General features: G+C 39.8%; 1 long non-coding RNA gene across 3 annotated transcripts; it reads right to left on the reverse strand.

The window, feature by feature from the left end:
* Positions 1-8: 8 nt before the first annotated feature.
* On the reverse strand, positions 9-24,162 carry LOC140630921 (uncharacterized). Of its 3 annotated transcripts, none has more exons than XR_012028608.1 (3): positions 23,907-24,162; positions 21,187-21,327; positions 9-284 (listed from the first exon to the last, which is right to left on the reverse strand). It is a non-coding gene; the product is annotated as an uncharacterized lncRNA (long non-coding RNA). The 3 variants fall into 3 exon arrangements; XR_012028609.1 differs by lacking the exon at positions 9-284 and adding an exon at positions 20,428-20,835; XR_012028607.1 differs by lacking the exon at positions 21,187-21,327.

The raw sequence follows: 24,162 nt of genomic DNA on the forward strand, positions 1-24,162 counted from the left end.
AAGTAGAATGAACTTTCTTCCATGTTTAATATTTGACAACATTGCAACAATTATATTTGATACAACTTCAAGGAAACACCAATAAGAATGACATTTCTGGGATTCCGCACAGGTTCAATCTAACCAGCTTGCATCTGAAACCTCTCTGGAAGAGGGTTCTGAGTTCCAGTTGAAGGCTTACTCATGAGGTTAAGTTGAAATTTTTCCTCAACGAAGACTGTCCTCTTGAATGGTCTTCAAGTGGAGACTGAAGTTCTTCCCCCGTAACTCCCTGTATTTCTGCCCTGAAAGAACGGGAGGGTGACATGCTTTTAGCTCTATGCTAACAGTTTTAAACAAATCCTCAATCATTGTCCTTTGAAAGTCAAGCCACATGACTTTACAACATCTTTTACTGGTCGTTGGCATGCTTTTATCCAAGAATATTAACCATCAGATATCTCTTCTTTTGGCAACTATTTCCTGAATCAAAACATAAAACATAGATACAACCAGTTAATCATCCCTTAAGAAATTTTGTCCCACACTAACTCTGTTGTTGCTTAGAATTAAGTTTCAGGAAACCAGTCGCTCACTGTGTTCCTCAATTTTTGGAGAATTGAAAAAGTTAGCAAAGGAAGTCAAGTTATTTATATTTAAAAAAAAAAAGAAATGTTTAACACTACATGTGAATTCTCAGTTGTCTAAAGGAGATACAAAGAAAATTATTGAATTGCTATTTATGGAAATAAAATGGAAGGAAGGAACATATTTATACAAAGTTTTTCTCTCTCTAACACAGTAACTTATTAGCCTTTTAGGAGCAAATAAGGATCAGGAGACATAGAATTTTGATGCTCTGGTTTTGCATAATGATTTTAAGTAAACAAAATAATAGAAAGCTTTGAGTATCTTAAGTACATTTAAGACTCACCATTCTTTGGTATGGTTTGGTTCTTACTTCAAAGTTTCCTGTTACTATTAGTACAAATTATTATAGAGTATAGTATATACTGTGCTGAAAACTAGACTATCACATTAATGTTTTGTTTATGTCTGTATTTGAGAATTATAATTCTGTGCCTAAGAACGTAAGGGTAGGATTCGTCATTCCTGCTCTGATAGTGAAGCACATTCTCTTTCAACAAATATGTGTCTTTTATGATATTGAATGGATTTCAGAGGGAAAATTGGGGAAGGCTGGAGTCCTCTAGGACCAAGAGAACAACTCAGCAGGAAGATTGGATGGAGTGTCACAGGCAGGGATTCTAGGCCCTGCTCCACCCCGATTGGCCATTGAACTTTGAGCAAAAGTCCACTGAGAAACAAATGCTAGCTGTGGAGAGACCAGATGGTCCCAAGCTCCTAGCTTCAAACTGCCAGACAATGCTTCTATAGTTAGGCAAGAAATACTTGTAGATTCAAGATATAGCTGAAACTAAGGGCTAAAGTGAGGGAACACTTTAATGATTTAAGAAGCTATTCAGTTGTTATAAAAAAAAAAAAGTAATTTTGTTTCTTCCAAACTTCCAGATTATTATGGAAATTTTTCTGCTGAGTTTTAAGTTAGAAAGGCATTATGCACATCAAAACTGACAGAGCCATAAGGAATTGCAGAAATTTTAATATCTGTTGATGTGGATGAGAAACTAAAATCTCCATATTTAAAACTGTCAGATGACTTTTAAGTGGATAACATTAAATTACTGTCAGAACTGTTGAATATTTTCTCATCTAAATACAATTGTTTCTTGGTAGAGGAAACCTAGTTTCTTGGGCTAAATGGCTGTTTTTATACTTTTTCCCCAGGCTTGCTACCAAACTTGTCCCAAATGCAAGGATATGTAATTGAACGATTTCTTAAGAAAGGGAGAGAGAGGGAGAGAGAGAGAGTGTGTGTGTGTTTGTGTGTATGAGAGAGAGAGAGAAGAGTAGAAAGAGAAGCAGAAAGGTAAGAAGATATCTCTGAATGGTATATTTAAAATTAAGATGATTTCCCCAAAGCCATGAGTTTTGTTATTTTTAATGACACATATAAGGAGGGCATTTGGAATGAGAAGCTCAAAACAAATAATCTGTTGTTCAAAGACTTTCAAGCTGCATTTTTTGTGTATTTATTACATAATTGCTGGGAATCCAAATGTCAGGATTGATTTTTTTCCTCTTTCTGTCCAACAGCATGAGAAAAAGTAAAAATACATAATCCTATATTAGCCCTCTTAAGCCAAATACGTAAAAAAGAAAGAAGATAATTGGGATATTCTGATGGAATCAATTAAAACCAATTTCTACTGAGAATGGAGCATTTGGTAAAAGGGATGCAGAACTTGAATAGTGGAGTACCATTTCTCAAAGAACTATAGAAAATTTGTACCACAAGCCAGTTACTACTTCACATAGTCTCCTTTGTTTTTTATTACTGTTCTTTTCTCCAACAGATCTGAGCCCATAGTAAGTCTAAATACTTCTTGTTTGGGGGCTTGAAAAAGTAATAAATACCCACAGTTAATTAGCAGTGACTAATTTTTCTAAGCAGGTTCTAACTATGTACCCAGCTAGAGAGAAGGTGGAGGAGGATCATTCTTGCAAGAGGGACAGAGGTAGGAAGAAAGACAGGGTGGGAGGGAGGAGGAAAGAAAAAATATTTTCATCTAATTTGGGGAAATAAACCAGAGTAGCTGCTATGCTCTTAGATTCAGAAAGGAGAATGGAAATAAGGGAAGTAAGTTTATTGAATATCTATCATGTGCCAGATACTCTAATGGAGTGTTGGAATTTTAAAATTCGATCTATAAGCATTTCCACCTTCTTCCTGATATAAAGGTACCTTTAGAAAGTAGGTATCAGAGAAAATAAAAAGAAAATGTTTCTTTAATAGCAGAGCCTATAGAAGTCTTACCATTTGGCAAGACCAAGTCCTCAAAGTCATGTACAATTTCCTAGATTTTGACACCAAAGTAACTTTAAATGAGTAATAAAATATTAATCAACTGATTATATTATCAAGCTTTGAAGTTAAATAGTATTAAGTACAGCACATACATATTTCTTAGGCATTTAATTCTTGAAAGCTGATCTTTGCTTGTAAATTTTTTAAAGATTTTATTTATTTGAGAGAGAGAGAGCACACACACACATGAAGCAAGAGGGGCAGAGGCAGAAAGAAGAAGGCTCCCTGAGCAAGGAGCCTCATGCAGGACTCTATCCCAGGACCCCAGGATCATGACCTGACCCAAAGGCAGGTGCTTATCCAACTGAGCCACCTACCTGCCCTTCAACTTTTAAAGTCTAATTATTGTAATAATTTTTTAAAAAATATAAAAAGTAGAAACGGGTTTCTCTCTACTTTAATCAACCTACCTAATACTGTGACAATCTCCCATCACCTAGTGGCGGTAAACGTGAATTGCAGGAGAAACCACCAAGGACAAAAGGTTACAGAGACTGAATATATTAAAACGTTATAAATGCTTAGCATGATAGGATATTGGGTAACTTATTTTATTTTGTTTACCCATGTTTTATAGTAATTATATTCTGCTTAGGTAATAAAAAAGAAAAACATAAAATTAAAAGAAACAAATGGCACAGAGCACCAATGGAAAGAGGAAGATGGCATCAAGCCTTATTCTTTCAGTGGTCTAAGGTTTTAATGAAAAGGATTGAAAAAAAAAACAGGTAAAAAAAATCTGAGATTAAAAAAAGTGGGAAAGGTTGAGTGGATAGAAGAAAATACAGAGAGATAAATCAAATGCTTCAGCAAACTATTCTGCTACACTAAGGAAGAGGCAGGGAAAGAGATGTTCCCATGCACCTGCAGCCCTGGAGAAGAAAAAGGGGCAATGGAACCACTGAAACCACATTTTTCTGATGAAATTTTTGGTTTTAACTGGCCTAAGTGCAGCAAATGCATCAGTGTTTTGTTTCAGGCTATTTAACTCTCTAATTTTGATAGCTTTTTCTACATCCTCATGCGCACTTTGCTGGTGGCATCCTCCTGACCTTCTCTCAGATTCTACAAACACGATTAGTTCCTTTCACCACATGGCTTTTGCATATACCACGCCATCTAGAAAAATCTATTTTCCCTCGCTCTCTAGTGTCTCTCCGTGGCCAGTTCTCAGTCTATCCCAGTCCTCAACTAACATGTCACCATTTTTGCCCTTATGGTCTTAGCTAAAGTGGTAATGGCTCTATTTATTTCTCCATTCATTTGTTTTCTATATGCTTTCATTACGATATAAAGGCCACGAGGGCAGGAACGTTATCTGCCATCATAGTTGTGTTCTCAGTAGACGTATACTTGGCACTCAACGAATATTTAGAAAATGAATAAATGGCCTCATGGCAACCTAGTGCAGTAGACAGAGCACTATGGAATTATGATCTCCATTTCATAGGTAAGAATATCTCAGAGATGCTCTAATGACTTGCGCTTGGATCTCACTATCAGAACAATAACTTAGGTCTCTTTACTCAAGTCCAAGATTCGAGTCAGATGGACTTCTAGCTACATACTATTGGGCACTTTTCATAATAACTCTGCCTCCATTTATCCATTCATAAAATGGGGAATATAATAGTAACTTATTTTGCTATTGTTATGAGAATAAGTCAGTATAGAAAGTAAGCAAGCACAATGAGGACTAGCTACCGTCCTTACTGCACTGTTCTCTTCAGCCCAGAACTGTCTCAATGTTGTTTTTCTGTAATACAAATGTCTTGTACACCCTTTAATAGTATTTCAAGCTGTAAAGATTGTGGTAAAAAACACAGTAAGCAATAATAATTTTTAAATGTGCTTTATCAAACTATAGTAAACCTCCCCCACCACTACCACCACAACCACCTGGAAACACCACTCTAAGGAAACAAAGAGCCTTTACAGGATGGAGTGAATTCCGAAACATCAGACCCATGGCCCTCAGAATAGCGTGATAGCCGAAGTAAACTATTCAGTTTAGGAAAAATAGCAAAAGAATGGAATTTCTGAAGATGAGTGAAAGACATTTGAGGACAGGAATCCTCCAGGCAACAGAGCTTTGAGAGTTGGTAGAGACTTTGGGGGTTTCAATCAAGTCAGGACTGTCCCTGGAGACAGAACAATCTGGAGATCTGGAGACAAGGATTTTTTTTTTTTTACAATTTTATTTATTTATTTGAGAGAGAGTGTTCAATAAGGGGTGAGCAGATGGAGAAGGAGGGACTCTCAAGCAGACTCTGTACTGAGCACTGAGTGCTGAGCGCTGAACCCAACGTGAGGCTTGATCTCACAATCCTGAGATCATGACCTGAGCCAAAACCAAGAGTCTGCTGAACGGACTGAACTACCCAGGTGCCCCCAGAGACAAGGATTCTGAGACATGAGCTGAACCTGGCTGAGCTGGGCTGGCTTATTGTCCTAACTAATGTTAACCTCTCCCTGATGCTTAAAATTTAATGGCCTTTAATTCTACATTTAAAGAACAGGGCTTAAAATGTATTTCCATCGGGAAAGGGAATCTATTGACTTAATTTCACAGAGAAATATGAGCCTGATACTAGAGCACAGATCTCGATGAGGGCAAATGCACTGAATTCTTAACGTGCCTGTGATGGGCTGCACTTGCTATGGAGAACTGGGATGTTTTACGGCATAGGGGATAAAGCAGTGTTGAAAGAGGAGCTTCAAAGGCAAACAGGCATCTATTACGGTTTTGCATCTGAGTCACTACTTAGCAACCATAACCTAGGTCACCTCTTGGTGCCTATGAAGCCTGGCTTGTTTTACAAACTTTGAAAATGTACTTATGAACATCAGATACTGCTAGTTTGGGCCCAAACTAAAAAAGAGGAGCCTCTTTTTTTTTTTTTTTTTTTTTTTTTAAGCTCTAATTTCTGGAATTTGCAAGAGGCCTTTTTGCTTCATTCTGTAGCACAGGCACTAGCCACTAGAGGGAGGTGCAGCATCAGTTGTAGGACAAAATGATGCCAGGCCCCTCATTCTTGTGGCTTTGACTATCAAATATCATTTTATACCAATTCCCTCAGAAGCATAAAGCAATTGTTAATCCAATCATCTCTCTTTCATAACTTGCAAAATAGACCATCCAGGCCTCAGAGTCGTATGGATGGAAATATCCCTGCTCACCAGGATGAGTTCTCAGGGACCTGGTTTCTATCTGTAGCCTAGCTGATGACTGTCTCCTTGGCAACCAAGACTGTTTCCCTACTTAGAGAGAGTGATAAACTGACAGAGTCCACACAGGTAATCCCATCAGTAAACAGGTCGAAAGTATGACCCCGCTTCCCTCCCCCCACCCCCACCCCCCAAAAAATACTCATTTCCCCAAACTTCACTGGGTGCTAGATTACATAAAACAGGAACCTGATATTGACTCAGTCATTTGAAGTGGGACCACATGGCTGCTGTGCTCTATACTATACAAAACCCAGATCTCTACAATGTCAGAGTTGGAAGAAATTCACAAAACTAGGCTTTCCCAATGAGTAAGGAAGGACAAGATTGAATAAAATTTCTTTGGAAAAATGAAAATCTTCCAATTGGCTTCTGTAAGCAATTTGTGCTCTCAAGCACATTCTGATTCTAACAATCCTCAGTGTTCCATCCGCAAACTTAGAAGAATGAATAAATATTATGGTAGAGAGGGGAAGAGACTTTGAAACATTTACAGAAAGTAGAAGAGGAAGAGTTTCTACCTCTCCTGGAAGTTTTTGTGAATCTTATATAAATATCAATTTATGAATCATTTCCTTGTTACAAATTCATGTCTTATTCATTCACTCAAGAAAATTAAGTCCCTTTAATCTGCCAGGCTGTAGGTGCTAGAAAGTGTGTATGGGCCACAGGTACACAATATAGAATCTTTGTTGCTTTTTAAAATATTTTTTTAATTTAACTTTTCATTTTGCAATAATTATAGATTCACATTCAGTTGTAAGAAATAAACAAGTCTGGGGTGCCTGGGTGGCTCAGCAGGTTAAGTGTCTGACTCGGTTTCAGCTCAGGTCATGATCTCAGGGTCGTGAGATCGAGCCCCGCATCAGGCTCTGCACTGGGCATGGAGCCTGCTTAAGATTCTCTCTCTCCCTCTCCGAATGGCCTTCTCACTGCTGATCGCTCTCCCTCAAAAAAAAAAAAAAAAAAAAATTAATTTTGCCACTTTTTAAGGTATCTTATTTTCTCCTGGTTTAGAATTTAGTCTTTTGGGATTATTACTCAGAATTTAAATTTAGTTGATTTGTTGTTTGCTTGATTTGTTTAGTTCCCTACCCCTTCCATCAATGGAATTGGAACTTTGAGCAACTCAGTTTCTCTATAGAGAGATAAAAAATAATTACATGTTTATACACAGGAGGCTTAGAGGAGAAATGACTACCCTCCTTAAACTTCAAGTGCTGGAATGGACTTTAAAGGGTATATGGTCCAATTCACATCGTATTGGGAGGACCCAGTGACCAAGTGAGGATTTTCCCTCAGCTCTTTGCTCTCAATAATAGTCCCCTTTGGGATTTTCAGTTTTCTGCAGGGCCAGCTGGTCATGACTTGTTGTAGCATCTCTAACAAAATGTGTTGGATTCTGTTTAACGTCCCACAGTTGTGTTTAAACAGCTAAAAATATAATTATGTTGTACCATCTAATATTTTCAGATGGTCACTTATACTACTCTTCTTTCTGAAAATAGCAGAGATAAGTAGATTTTTAAAGTTCTGTTCTTTGAATGGGCCAATTCAGAGAACAATACAGTTCTATCTTAGGCACATTTAACTTCAGAGAATTCAACTGTCTGCACTCAGCCCATAGCCCTTCCAGAACGGGAGACAGACAGACAGATGGAGACAGAGTTTGACTCTCTCCTCTTGCCTTGTTGTGGAATAGTCAAGACTCCAGCTAAGTAACTGTCTTCTCTTCATCTTTAAGAGATTCTAATCAGAGATTCTTTTCCCTCATTTCATGGACTGCAAAAAATATAGACCCATATGTGTGTGATCCATCTCACCTGAGTATGTATACCAGTTAGCCTGAACGAGTGCTTGTGTGTTACACAAGTAGGGTATATCTTGAGTGTGAGCTCACACTGGGTTTCATTTTCTTTTCTCTGTCCACATTTCTCTACCTTGACTTCTACACCTATTTTTAAATTTTAGTTTACATAATCAAGTATTTTTGTTACTCAACTTTCACAGAAGCCCAGGATATTACTCAATTTGTTTGCTCTCAGCCACTTCAACCAAACTTTTATTTACCTGTCTTTAAATTATTTACCCAAATCTTCAAACCAAAATGAAGTAGAGGGAAAAACAAGCAAAGGAGAAAAAAATTCTACTCTTGAGGACTAAAAGCACCTTTCATATAATACCTAGGCAATTTTGCAAAGTTTGCAATTTTCTGTGACTACAGGTAATACCAAATACATGTTTCAGGCGTTTTCACTCTGTCCTTGTGGATATAACTTCAATTTAAAGTTGTAACCCAAAAAAAAAAAAAAAAAAAAAAAAAAAAAAAAAGTTGTAACAAAACCTGAGTGAAACAAGAGTTAGGTTTAATCTCTTTAAGATCAAGAAGCATATCTTTTAATATGTATTTCTGCTTTCTTTTCATGTATACTCACCCAGGTGAAACAACCACAATAACTATTTCTAAAGTGAAATTAATGTGTTACATACCCTACAACAACCTCCTTAAGAACCTAAATAATAACACTCACTTGAAATATGAATAGTTGCTTGAAAACTTATAGTGACTCAAAAGCAAACTCCAGATCAGAGTTGGGAAATTTCTTTTGCTCTTAGTAAATTGTGAAATAAACAGATCCCCTTCCTTTGAGCCATATACACAGTTCCAAGGCTTACTCGGATGTATTTGTACTAAAATGATTAAGATTATCTGGAATATAAGCCAGAGTACCCAGCAATTCCTCTCTCTTATAATTCTTCACTTTAAAATGACAAGTTCCAGTTCATTGCAGATTCCAAGTGATTTGCTCTTTATCTCTCTTTTTTTTTTTAAATGCCTATATTCTTTAGCTTTTTCCAATCAAGGAAGTGAATGGGTATCTTAGTAAGAGAGGTCCTGAGGAAGATTGCAAGCATTATAATACGCTTTGTGGAGTGGGTTCAGAATAGCTTATAATATATTATCATAAAAACAGATTGTCATCAATAGCATAATTGCTGCATGAATAATCTTGGAACAAGTGAGACCTTTCAAGCTTTTTTATTGTAGGCAATCATTATGCTCACCGCATAAAACAAATGCCTTCTGGGAATTATTTTATAAGACACAGCTTTCTCTAGTTCATATTTCTTGGTTTTCAATATAAGATATCTAAAAGATAAAAGAAGCTGCCTGTTCTGGCTATAGGAATAATACTGTAGGAAGCCACTGATGATTTATGCAACATCAACGGAAAAAAGTTGCACTTATAATGAAATATTGGCAAGTTGGTCCTCATTACCACCATAATATTTGGCACTGAAATTTAATAACCCTTTCTCCATGTAGATGCCAAAAGAGTATTTTAACATTAATTAAAAACCCCCAGTGATATTGGATTAAAGGGATACTGTTAACACAATTTTACATATAAGAAACAGAGTTATAGAGATTAAGAAAGTGACCTGGACAGATTTTTTAAATTATTCATAATGCCACAATATGTCACTGGTAAAAATGGAAATAGGCATAGCCTCCCACAACCACCACGGGACTTGGCGGTGGCCTCATAATGGAATAGAAGCCTGGTAATTAGGGCTTCTGGTTTCTACAGATGTTCTCGCTCACTCTTCTGCCCTGCATCCCCTCAACACTAATGAATTCGGGATTAATTTGCAATAGATGATTAAAAAGTAAAAAGCTTTCTTCAACTCCTTCAGGGCAGAAACCAGTTCTTTCATTTTCCCTGAATTTCTCTGTATTTCCCCAGCTCTGCTTCATGGTATGTGCAAGTAGAGTTAAATAGGCTTCCTTATTTCAAGAGTCCTCAGAGCCTTTGCTACACTGATTGTACACTGCAGAGCTCCAAGAAGAAAATATTACTTGCAGGCTTATGTGACCAGTAAACCTTTATTTCATGGGTATAGTAGGCAGAATAATGGCCTCTGGAAAATATCCATGTGCTAATCCGTGGAAATCTACACGGCAATGGCAATTAAGGTAGCAGATAAGATTAAGGTTGCTAATCAACTGACCTCAAAATAGCGAAGTTATCCTGGATTATGTAGGAGGGGGCCAATGTAATCAAAAAGGTCCTTAAAAGTAAAATTGGGAGGCAGAAAAGAGTCATTTTAAGAGTGATGCAGCATGAACCCTGGTGCACCATTCTGTGGGAATGTAAATTGGTGCAGCCACTGGAAAGCAGGTTTGTCAAAAAATTAAAAACGGAGGGACACATGAGTGGTTCAGCCTTTAGGCCAACTCTTGACTTCAGCTCAGGTCATGATCTCAGGGTTGTGAGATTGAGCCCTGCATTGAGGTCTGTGCTCAGAGGGGAGTCTGTTGAGACTCTCTCTCCCTTCTCCCTCTGCCCCTCGCCACCATGCTCACTTGTACTTTCTCTCTCTCAAAAAAAATAAATGAATCTTTTTTTAAAAATTAAAAGCCCAAAAACCATGTAATCCAAAAATTCCACTACTGGGCATGTACCCAAAGAGAACAAAAACATTCAATCAAAATGATATATGCAACTCTTGGTTCATTGCAGTAATATTTAGAGTAGCCAAGATACAGAAACAATCTAAGTATCCATCGATAGAAGAATGAATAAAGAAGATTGAGATCTATCTATCTATCTATCTATCTATCTATCTATGTGCACACACAGTGGAATGTCACTCAACCATAAAAAAAGGATGAGATCATGCTATTTGTGACAACGTGGCTGGAGCTAGAGGGTATCATGCTAAGTGAAATAAGTCAGACTGAGAAAGACAAATACCATATGATTTAACTTCAATGTGGAATTTGAAAAACAAATGAAAAAACAAACAAGCAAAAAGTGAACCAGATCTATAAATACAGAGAATAAACTGATGGTTGCCAAGACAGCAGGAGGGGTGGTGGGGTATGGTCAAAATGGTTGAAGGGAGCAGAGGACACTGGCTTCCAGATGCAGAATGAATAAGTCATGGATATAAAAGGCACAGCATAGGGAATATACAGTCAACAGCATCGTAATGCTGTTATATGGTAACAGGTGGTGGCTACACTTGTGGTAAGCATAGCATATACAGATGCTGAATCACTATGTAGTTTGCCTGAAATTAATGTAACATCGTTTGTCAACTCTACCCAAATTAAAAAAAATGTTTTTTGAGAGTGATACCTTGTTTGAAACACTACTGGTCATTGCTGGCCTTGAAGATGGAAGGAGGCAAGAGAATGCAGGCAGCCCACAGAAGCTGGAAAAGGGAAGGAAACAGGGTTTCCCCAGGACCCCCAGGGGAACAGAGCCCTGCCAACACCTGAATCTTAGCCCAGAAAGGCCCATTTCAGACTTTTCACCAGAAATGTAAGAGAAGAAAATCTGGGGACACCTGGGTGGCTCAGCTGTTGAGCATGTGCCTTCAGCTCAGGCCATGATCTTGGGGTCCTGGAATTGGATCCTGCATCAGTCTCCTGTGGAGATCCTGCTTCTCCCTCTGCTTATGTCTCTGCCTCTCTCTCTCTCTCTCTCTCTCTGTGTGTGTGTCTCTCATGAATAAATAATTTTTTATAAATTTATTTTTTATTGGTGTTCAGTTTGCCAACATACAGAATAACACCCAGTGCTCATCCTGTCAAGTGCCCACCTCAGTGCCCGTCCCCCAGCCACCCCCACCCCCCGCCCACCTCCCCTTCCACCACCCCTAGTTCGTTTCCCAGAGTTAGGAGTCTCTCATGTTCTGTCTCCCTTTCTGATATTTCCCACTCATTTTCTCTCCTTTCCCCTTTATTCCCTGGAGGGTATTATGTTGAGTGAAATAAGTCAATCAGAGAAGGACAAACATTATATGGTCTCATTCATTTGGGGAATATAAAAAATAGTGAAAGGGAATAAAGGGGAAATTAATAAATAATCTTTAAAAAAAAGAGAGAAGAAAGTTTGTGTTGCATTAAGGCACCCAGTTGGTAATTTATCGTAGTAGCTGTAGGAAACAAATACTGTGGGACACCTATTAACATCTTATTAACACCTCTCAGAATTACAGTTCTGTGTTGTAGTTTGGGGAGGAAATGCTATTCTGCCTGGAACAGGGCCCACATCGGACTGCAAGCAATAAATATTATAGATTGAATAATTCATTTTTATTGTGTGAAAATGATGGGTACTTGGTCATTGGGGCCAGCCAGTCTATTAGCCTATCTGTCCCACTATGTGCGGAGGAAAATGGAAAACTTTTTCCATTTTATAATAATAATTCCCATCAACCATTTTGAATCATGAAGTAAAAATGTGTTTATTTTCAATGATGTTACAATAAACAGTGTGAAATAGGTTAGTGCATCTCAAAGTTACACATGCTTGCAAATCATTTGGAGAGTCCTCTTGAAACACAGATCTGATTCAGTAGGTCTGGGGTGAAGCCTGGAAGTATGTATTTCTAACAAGTGCCCTGATGCCACTGCTGGTGATCTGTGCACTACACCTTAGATAGTAAAGAAAAGGAAGGCCCACGTCAGACCCTGTTTGAGTTCCTGCTCTAGAGTGTTTCTGCTCTCACAGGTAGAATCACTGGCAATCTCTCTCTGCCCCTGCTGTTCATGATCTTAAACAGAAGCTATTCAAGCAATTTTAGTTCAATATGTAGAAGAATCAGAAGCTTCTACTTAATATAATACATTTTTCATTTTAAAGTGAATATATTCTCATGAGAGACAATTTGTAAAACAAGGGAAGAAAGAATAATTTTAATCATCCACAGCCCTAGCACCCAAAGATATACCCTATTAACATTTTAATGTTTTTCTTTCAAGATTTCTTTCTCTGCACAGTTTCTGTTTTACATATCTGAAATCATGTTGCATATCTCAATTTTTTTCAATTTATTTATTTATTCATTCATGAGGGACAGAGAGAGAGAAAAAGAGAGAGAGAGGCAAAGACACAGGCAGAGGGAGAAGCAGGGAACAGGGAGCCCGATGCAGGACTCGATCCCGGGTCTCCAGGATCACATCCTGGGCCAAAGGCAGGCACTAAACCGCTGAGCCACCCAGGGATAGCAAGACAGATTGAATTGTTGGTCACAATTCCTCACTCCCCTCTGATAGGATTGTACAACCACACTATTTGCCACTCTAGTAAAAAGTGTCCAATCCTTCCCCCTCTTCTGATAGAAATATGCATTCACTCTTGCCAAGCTGGGAGACAGAGAGGACTTAGCCACACCTTGACTTTGGGCCTGGCTGAGTGACTAAAGTTGATCAAAGAGACATGATCAATATAGGTTTTCTTACTTAAATATGGCAGGACCCACAGATAAGGAAATAACAATCATTGGAAAGAAAGTTTGTTATGCTCACAGATCTCGAGAGAAGGGGGTATGCCATATCAAGGGCCACACAGGGAAGCACCTGGCCCAGTCAGGAGGCAGAAGCCTTGAGGGGAAAATGTGAGCAAGAGCTCTGTTGTGGTTTCTGTGGGAAGGAATGAGCAAGGAAGGAGGGGCAGGATTGGTAGGTTTGAATAATTTCAATGGTCTCTGTGGCACAGGGACTGTTCCTTAGTTGTCTGGTCCCTGGCCCTGGGGGCAATTAGGCCAAGGAAATATTGGTCTGATGGCTTGATAAAGGAGATGGTAGGGGTTAAGGCCTCTGAGTTGGTTTGCATAAGAAAGTTGCCCTGAAGGCTAGTGTGTGCTATCTCTAGGAATCAGCTAACCTTGGAATAGCAGTCCCTCCAGGATCAACAAGACTCAATGCTGTCAAAGCATCGGAAATACAGAATAAAGACATGATTAATACTTCATGACGCAAGCAGAGGCTTGGAATGTGCTGTTGTGGTTGGACTTGTTCTCTTGAAATGTGGTTGTCCATAATAAGAAGAGCTCATACAGCCTCAGATGTAGAAGGACCACAAGTGGAACAGACTATCCGCTCAAGGCTAGGAGCTAAACCAGCTGGTGCTCTGCTGGAAGCTGAGACAAGCCCCAGCCAATCCACAGGAATGAGAAACTAATATTTATTGCTGCACGCCTCTGAGGGTTTGTGATTGATTGTTACGTGGCATTATTGTGGTAACAGTTGGATAAGATAGAAATTATAAGTAGAATCGGGGTGCTGCCATAATAAATCCCAAAATATGTGCCATCGGCTTTGGGACTGGGGAGAAGGCAACAAAGAAAGTGTAATAGGGGCCTGGAAAAATGTTGATCCATATTATATAGTACTGACACTTTTTTTTTTAAACTGTTACTTGCAGTAAACTGAAAGATAATGCACATGATAAAGTTGGAATGATGAACAAGAAGTTTCAAGGCACCATGTTAACAGTGTAAATGGCTCACTGGTAATATTAAAAAGATACTATAAGATATAAGAGATGGGTTCAGGCAAAACATGGCTGGTTTGCCAATAGAACTGAGTGAACAAACACAGTCCAGAAGACCTAGGATTTACAGGGATAAAGAATTAAACTGTATTGAGAAAAATTCTAGGAGTTCAAATTAAAAATGATTGTGACTCTTTGATTCATACAATACCTCTGGATTCCTCCTTTTCCTCTATCTACCCCTCAACTTCCTTTAGGCAAGAAGCAGGCCGTAAGGCTGCCCAGCCACCAAACTGGGCATATTCTCCAATGCCATTTTCAGATGTGGTCAGGGAGGGAATTTTGGCCAAGAAGGACTTCCCAAACAGTGGAAACCAGAGCATGGAGAGAAGTCAGATGGGTCTGGAGAACTATTCCAAGGGACCAGTAATGGAGTCTAATCCTCTACCACCAAGGTAGGTGAACCTAGCAACATTTGCCTATGAGGATTTCATAATTGCTGTAAACTCATGACTGCTCTATACTTCTCATTCTTTCCCTATTAGAATGGGGCTGTTGATTGTGGTCATCTTGTTCCTGTTCCACTTTTATATGTTGTACGTGGGAGGGGACAGATAATTAGTCTTTTTGGTTCTCCAAACCAAGAACCAGCCCGAGAGGAATCACATCTGGAGTTGACGTAGATAGAGCAGTGCTATCTTTCTAGCCTGGTGGCATCATAGAATGAGATTTGGGGGAGGTTGGGATGGGAGTGAGTATATGTGGGAAGAATGTGAATAACAGTAATGGAGACCAGACTGTGGTAGGTTGAATGATGGGTGCCAGTTCTTTATTCCCTTGTAGTAGAATTATGTAGACACATTCTTGCCACATTCTCATGACAGGCAAAGGGTATTTCCCTTCCCCTTGACTTCAGGCTGGGCCCTATGACTTACTTGGTCAATGAGAAATTAGCAGCCATGAAGCAAGCAGATACTTAAAACGTGCTGTGTATATACTCTTGCACTCTTGTTCTCTTTTATGAGAAGAGCTTCCCCCTGGTAGCAGGTGCCCTTCAGTCTTGGGCTCAAAAATGAATACAGTGCCTCATACCAGAGCCTGAAACCAAAGCCACTTTTCCTGAAGCTAAAAACAGCCACACCCCAGCTTCCCTGCAGATATGTGCATGAGAAATAAATGCTTATTGTTCCTCGGCACCCAGATTGAGTGCCTGTTTGTTACACAGCTTGATTGAGCAGTAGCAGACAAAGACCTGTTTTTCTCCATTCCATTACATACTCTAAGAATACTTGGGTGAATAAATCAATTCCTTTGAGTAGTTTCACTTACATAACCATTCTTTGATTTTGAGACATTTAGGTTTATCCTCGGATATTGGGGGAGGAGCGAGTAGGAGGACTTCTTTTTCTTGCTTCTTTTAACAACTCTATAATAACATATTGGTATGTAAACTTTTTCTATAGTTTGGTTTATTTTTATAGGGTTCAAACTGGAGAGTAGTAGCTCCACCATAAAGCCTGTTCTGGGAATTAAAAGAGTAAATTAGGGATGCTTGGGTGGCTCAGTGGTTGAGTGTCTGCCTTTGGCTCAGGGTGTGATCGCAGAGTCCTGGGATCGAGTCCCACATCGGGCTCCCTGCATGGAGCCTGCTTCTCCCTCTGCCTGTGTCTCTGCCTCTCACTCTGTGTGTCTCCCATGAATAAAATAAAAATCTTAAAAAAAATAAAAGAGTAAATTACATGAAGCTCCAGGCATATTATCTGTGATATAAGGAACACTCGATAAGTGATTGTTTTTATTATTTTTTGCTGTACAGTCTTAGACGTTGAAGAAAGAATTCAAAGCTCTTGATGTGAAATGTAAAGCTGTTCTCCAAAAGAGTCGTACCAGTTTGCATCCCTAGTAGGAATGTATGAGTTTTAGACCGCTTACAAACAACCACAGCTTTTTAAACCTCTGGCAATTTTAACAGGTAAGTAATTGTCTCTCACAGATATTCCAATTTGTATAGCTTTTATCACAGAGGAGGTGGAAATTTTTTAATGAATTTTCTAATATATCTATGTTCTGTGAATTATCAGTTAACATATCCCTTTCTATCGGTCATTATGAGCCTAGTCTTGCCCTGGTCTGAAAGACTTCCCTGGTGCCAAGAGCCTGTCTTATTTCTGTGTGGTTCGTAGTCATACGTGGCTAGAGCCCTCAAAGTATAGCTAGTGCCACGTGTTGATAGGATAGTATTTTGAATGGACTGGGTTCAAAAAAATTTATCATCAGGATTTTTTTTACCTCTTTCTTTTTACTTTTTAAAATCTAGCTACTAGAAAATGTGAAACTACATATTTCTATACAGCAGTGCTGGTTAGACTTTTGAATGCTGCTTGCCTGGAATTCTCTTTGGTCAAAACTCATCACCCTAACCCTTGTATTGGGTCCTCCTGATGCTGCCTATCGCACAGCACGTCACCTATGGTCTATTGTCATACCTTCTAGAGAGTGCTGGGCTGAGTCCAAATCCCTGGCCTCCCAGTCTCTGCTTAATTTAATCCCTCTTTTCCCCCACCTCCTCCTAATTCACTTCCCTTCTCCTGTGACTCATCCCCCCCCCCCCCCCAACTCCATGTCTGGGGAGGATCTATTCCTGAGTGAAATGGCAAACTTGATAAAGATTTTCAACCCTACAACGTATTTTGAACAGATTCTATTCTCTATCACCTGTATGTTCATATTCTATTTATTCTATTTCTGTCATTGAAACATGGTTTTACAAAGTTCCTTTTATATTTTGTCATTGAAAGATCACAAACATATGAAGCTAATAAACAATTTCCTATGTTTTCTAAATTCCCCTGCCTCTACCCACACTTCCCCACACAACCCTGAATCTTCTCAAACTATATTAGTGAAGACAACCAAAGTTTACACATGTAGCTACTTACACTCGAAAGTTCCCCCAACACCATTTCCTAACCAAAATGTCACAGAACTTTGCTCACAATTCCTGGGCTCTTTCAGTCTAGAGGGCAGGGTAGGTATGTTAACTCCTCTGGCTGTAGTAGCAGACTCTTGAAAAGCCATTTTTGAAGGGTTAAAAAAAAAAGAAATCCTTGCTAATGTCAGACAGAGTTCTTAATGTATTGAAAGAGATTATCATGTCACTTGGAAATCCAACCTCATTTTTTAAGAAACATGTCTCTTTCCTGGTTGTCTAAATGTTCATGATTGTGGGGCTTTTTCACCGTGAGGAAATATCTGTAGCACATTTTTAGTGCCAGACCAGCTTCCTCCACTGCTCTACCCCTACCTGGCAGGCTGCTTTTCCAACTCCCCTGACATCCTCCTGGATGCCTGGGGAATTCAAGCCAATTTGAATATGTAATCATGTGGAATAATAAAGCTCAAGTGCACTCTCTGGGGAGTTCTCTGGCTGCTACCCAGCTCCCTGCGACTAGTTTCCTAAGTGTCTTTGAAAGATGCTGAGAACACCATGTTGGCTGTTAACCTTTTAACAGCATAATCATTTTCTGCTCACACTGGCTAGAAGCCCAGCTCCAAAGAATGTGCAGGAAGTGGGCAAAGAAAGTTTCTTTCCTTATAAGATTCAGTAGGGCACACTTTCCGCAGCCTGAGGGAGAGAATTGGGCAGGCTTTGAATCAGTGTATTTTTTAAAGCATTCATTATTCCGACAATGAAGTTCCATGAAACCAGCATTTATTCCTTTTATGTAAGTCACACAGAGATTTCCCAAAACATATTATAATACTAGGAAGTAAATAACCATTGCCTTGTTTTATGAATATGAGAAATCTCTGTGAAGATGCCTAAATATTTTGATTAATTTAAAACTAGATGAGCTGATGTGTAGGTATTTACAGCATCAAAGTACTTCTCTTGTTGAATCAGTTTCTAAAATGTAACATCTAAAGAGGTAGGGTGTTCGTCTTAAATAGCAATGTAGAAATGGGTGCCTTGCTATTCCAGAATCTGATTTAAACACCAGTGTGATCCATTGGAAAGGAAGCACCTCCTTCTGGATTTAGTAGTCAGACCGATGTGCAAAAGCACCTGCTCCACCTCTTGAATATATGATAATAATGAACAATATCAGCAAATGTCTGACTGGTACTCAGCATTCTTTCTTCTATGTAGTCTCATCTATATTGTCACATTTGACCTTCAAAGTATATGTCTGGAAGTGGATATTATTAGTCTTTTTTTTTTTTTTTTTAATTTTTATTTATTTATGATAGTCACACAGAGAGAGAGAGGCAGAGACACAGGCAGAGGGAGAAGCAGGCTCCATGCACCGGGAGCCCGACATGGGATTCGATCCTGGGTCTCCAGGATCGTGCCCTGGGCCAAAGGCAGGCGCCAAACCGCTACGCCACCCAGGGATCCCTTATTAGTCTTAATTGCAGATGCTGTTGGAGTTGAGACTTTCTTCTCATTGCTTATCACAGTCTAAGAATAACTCATCTTTCTTGAACTCGGGCATAACCACTCAGGTCAAAACTTCTGCAGATTGAGCTTGCACTATTTTTAGGTGGGGCTCCACGAGGCAGCTGTGATGCAAGTGTCACAAGGGCATGCCCTTTTGACTCAGCAGCCGAGTTCTGTTGCACATTCTTCCCCTTCTCTAAACTTCTAGGGCAATGACATAGAGGGTATTTGGGACACACAGTGCTGGCTTATGCACACACCGTGTCTCCACAGTGTGACTGTAAGCCCCCAGAGGTTTATGAGATGTGAGACCTTCTCATGGGGATCTGAGTACCCTGTATCAATAAATCTTCATTGACAATGGGATTCTGTCACATTTCCAAGGCTGCCATGATGCAACACAGACTGGACCCCAAGGAGGACAGTGAGGGTCACCAAGGTCTGAGAGAGACATCCTATCAAGCCACAGTCCAAAGAGTAATGGGAATTGAACAATGGCTGGGCCTCACCTCGCAGAGAGGTGGAAACCTCTGTGTCATGGCTAGAGGTTTCTAGAGATGAGACATAATCCACACTGAGGCATCGGAGAAGCTTTCAGTTTGAGTGACTATTATTTCTTAAGACTCTTGCCAAGGACTCTCACATCTAGAGCCTATTCTCTTAGGGTCTGACTGCTGCCTCAGACACTACCCATGGCTTCTGGTATCCTTTCTGACACCACAAACCAATGGGCCTCACCAAACAGCAATAGAATTATAGAATCTTAGATTTGGAAGGACGCTTCATGCAAATATCTCAGATCCCACCTAGGTTTTTTCAGTTTTACTGCTGCAGGAATAAAGAATTTAATGTGAGTATGGTGATATGGTAACTTTGGCACATTTTTCTCCTGGTATTTCCCCTTTTCCAAGCCTATGGGCAACCCTGAGCTCAATGCCTTAAGGAAGGGATGCAGCTGGTCAGAAAGTAGAAATAGCCCATGGACACTTTTTGTCCCTGTGTCTGGGGTTTGGGTGGGACTTAGAGTTTTGGAGATGACATGAAGACAAAATGTGTGGGTGAAGCAGGGGTCAAAGGGACATCATTTCTTCCACTCCTTGCCTAGAATAGGTTATTCTGTGTGCTGAGGAAGGAGGCAATGAAAGCAGAGAGATGATGGGTACAGGAGCCAAGGGCCCTTCTTTCTAGGCAGTGCCCCAGGGGAGGTGGCAATACCCCAAAGAGGAAATGACTTCTTACAGAGTCTCAGCACAGTGTTTGTCTCCTCTTAAAGTTTCCCTGCCCTTCAGTGATGCAGCAACACACCCATATAAGTCCTCCATCCTAAAGGACCATGATGCAGGCCAAATGCTGTCTTAGGGTAACCCAACATGAGCAGGTGGCTAAGGCCCAGAAGACCCCCTGCTCCCCCAATTTACTGGCCAGGATACACGTGATCTCTCTAAAGTCTTTGTCTCAGCACACCCCCCGCCCCCGCAAAAAAAGATGAAGCCAAAATTTACCTGAGATTGTTACTCTTAGCCTGACAGTAAGTGGATTGAGCATAGAGTTAAGCTGAGTTACAAGAAATGTTTTTCTAGATTAACTGAGTCTGTGAACCTAGACTCATATCTGCTATGCATATAAAAAATCTATAACTACATAATAAATGGTCAAAATGTTATCTGTATTATTAATAATATTATATCAGTGAATTCAAAGTCTACTACAAAATCTGGAAGGTATTTTTCATGCATATAACTGCCAATGGATGCTTATGTGGGTTCTTGTGTCCAGATAGAAAAATGTTGATTTAGTTTATTCTTTCAAAATCCATTCTTAAGAAACGAAAATTGTTAAAGATTTGTCATCACTTTAGGGGAAAGAGAGAAGAGAAGGTGGAGTGTACATCTTCATTCCATAGGAACTGGTCATTGTCTCTGTTTCATTCAACACTCTGCAGATTCCTTGGAGAAGAAAAACACATAAGCATTTCTGTCAGACTTTCTACTCTGCTAGATTTGACCATTGGTTCCAACTATGCTACTTTTGAGTCCCAGTTATGTTAACCAAGATTCTGCCTGCCCACTTAATATCACAGTATCACCTGAAAAAAAATTTTTTTTTTAGAGAGAGAAAGCGCACATGTGCATGAGTGGGGGTGGGAGTGGAAAGGCAGAGGAAGAAAGAGAATCTTAAGCAGGTTCCATGCTCAGCAGAGAGCTGACGCGGGGCTCCATCTCACAACCCTAAGATCATGACTTAAGCTGAAATTAAGAGTCAGAGACTTAACCAACTGAGCCACCCATAGGCCTCACCTCATTTAAAATTTAATCAACACATGAATCTACTTCTTCCATTTCACCATATGTGCAAGCTCCATCCTTAGACCAGCCCATCTTCCTCTTCCTCACCTTCACCCCAACGTGAGAGTGTTGTCCTCTTACAGCTGATGATTGCTGGACAAAATTCATATGTCAGTGCTGATTGACATCACAACCAAAGCAGGTGTTTCAACCTCCCTCCCTGAGCCCTTCTGAGAAACAGGAACTTCTTTCCTCCTTCGGCCAAGGCAACACCACTCCCTTCGGGTTCTCCTCCCACCTCCCTGACCTTTGTCTCCCCATCCTCACTGCTGGCCCCTTTCTTCTTCTTTCCTTAAATATTAGTGCCACCTTTGTTTTAGCCTCAGCTCCCTTCTCACACCCCTGAGATACCTAGACACTGAAAACTTTGACAACCATCAAGCTGATGATTCCCAGATCAGCCTGAATGGGCTAAACTGAGAAATGCAGATTACATGGAATTGAATAAGTGTTCAGGAAGTTGAATTGATATGGCTTTATGGTTATAATCAAACATCACTAAATCAGAAGGTCCAAGGACCTAAACAATATGAAGGGAAAGAGGGCAGAAAGACATGTCCCATCACTCTTGATGTTCTCCAGTGAGACCAAAGAATCAGTACTTAGTGAGATGAAGTTCTATCCAAGGTATCCTGATGATGGCTGACTATTTAGTGAGAAATGTTGGAAGATGATCCAGACAAAGAATAAGACTTCCCAATTTCATAGAAGAATTGAGGGTTTTATATCTTTCTAAGTGGAGCTGCCCCTAGCTTAGTGGGGTTAGGAGTAAAGTTGCTGACAGCTACAGCTTCCAATTATTCCAAGGTACAAAAAAAATTGTGAGCATGAGTTCTACTACTACTGTATTTTCCAGGATTATTAAAATAAACTGATGTGGGATTTAGAATTAATGTTGAGAAAGCATTATTTCTACATTAAATGCAGAAACTATATAAAAAGGAAATAATCTGTAGGCAAAATATATCCCCTCTCTAGATACCATTCCCTAAATAGAGCTTTTCTTGGTTAGTACTGAATACATTATAGTTGGTAATCATGGTACTATATAGATTTGAATATTGCTGTTAAATTCCATGTAATTGATAAAATACAAACTTGAATTGTTACTTCATATTATTTATTTTTCTGCTCAACAGAGGTAAGTTGGTGGGAAGCTGGACTGCTCTATAAAACAGAACCAGAAATTTCTTTCTTGCAAGATTATGGGGAAGGAAATTAAGCAAAGAAATATAATTTAAATCTGAAAGAGACAGGTCTAATATCTGTCAAGCATCTCTACCTAGACTAAAATATTTAATCTCTCAAAGTCATATGAGACATAGTTGTTGTTATGACTACTGCATAGATGCAGAAACTGAGGCTTCGGAATGTAAGTGGCTAACTGAATATCACACAGCTGTGAGTGGCAGAGGCAATGTGCAAACACAGGTACACCTTAGGTGGATCTCTGATTCCAAACTCTGTGCACCTTCCTAGGGCATCCCATTCACTGTCTGAGCCATTTGACAGGTAACAGAAATCAATAATTTGTTTCTTCTCTCTCTTGACAGACGAGGAGCCTACAGCTCAGAGGAGCAAGTGTCTTTCCAAAGTTACATGATTATTTAATACCACAGAATTCAAACCCACTTTTTCACAAAAGATTTGTCACCAGAACACAGATACCATGAAAACCACCCTGAAATCTAAGCCAAAATGGGGAAGGAAAAGATTCATATTAAAATTGTCCCTGGGCACATGGATTAGGGTAAGTTTACCACCACCTGGTCTACAAATGTGGTAGGACTGACAAAAGAACGACAGAAAAATTTGAGCAGGAAGCTGCTGAGATGGGAAAGGGCTCCTTTAAGTATGCCTGGGTCCTGGAGATACTGAAAGCTGAGCATGAACATGGTATCACTATGGATATTTCCTTGTAGAAATTCCAGGCCAGCAAATAGTATGTGACCATCAGTGGTGCTCTGCAACACAGATTTAATCAAAACCATGATTATAGGCACATCTCCCACCAACTGTGCTGCTTGATTGTTGCTGCTGCTGCTGCTGCTGCTGCTGAATTTGAAAGACTTATCTCCAAGAATGGGCAGACTGGGGAGCGTGCCCTTCTGGCTTACACACTGGGTATGAAACAACTAATTGTTGGGGGTGGCAAGGTGGATTTCACAGAGTCATCCTACAGCCAGAAAAGGGACAAGGAACCCGTAAGGGAGTCAGCACCTACATTAAGAAAATAGGCTACCATCCTGACACAGTAGCATTTGCGTCAATTTCTATATGGAATGGTGATGACATGCCAGAGCCAAGTGCAAACATGTTTTGATTCAAGGCCTGGAAAGTCACCCATAACCATGGAAATACTAGTGAAACCATGCTCCTTGAGGTTCTAGATTGCATCCTGCCACCAACATGTCCAACTGACAAGTCCTTGCATTTGCCCCTCCAAGACATCTACAAATTCATGGTATTGGTACTGTCCCTGTAGAGACTGACGTTCTCAAGCCCAGCCTAATGGCCCCCTCTGTTTAGTCAACATTACAACTAAAGGAAATTCTGTTGAAATGCTCTTTGAATGGAGCTTTTCCTGGAGACAATGTGGGCTTTAGTGTTCCGGACATGTCTGTCAAAGATTTGTCATGTCACTGCAGATGGTGACAGCAAAAATGACCCACCACTGGAAGCAGCTGGCTTCACAGCTCGGGCAGATTATCTGGAACCAACCAGGCCAAATCAGCGCTGGCTATGCACCTTGATGGATTGTCACATAAGCTCATGTTGCTCGCAGGTTTGTTGAGCTGAAAGAGAAGATTAATTGTCATTCTGGGAAGAAGCTGGTAGATGGCCCCAACTTCTTGAAATCTGGTGTCGCTGCCTTTGTTGATATGGTTCCTGGCAAGCCCATGTGTGTGGAGAGCTCATCTGACTATC

This window comes from Canis lupus, chromosome 3 (genome assembly GCF_048164855.1).
Source record: "Canis lupus baileyi chromosome 3, mCanLup2.hap1, whole genome shotgun sequence".
Taxonomy (NCBI): domain Eukaryota; kingdom Metazoa; phylum Chordata; class Mammalia; order Carnivora; family Canidae; genus Canis; species Canis lupus.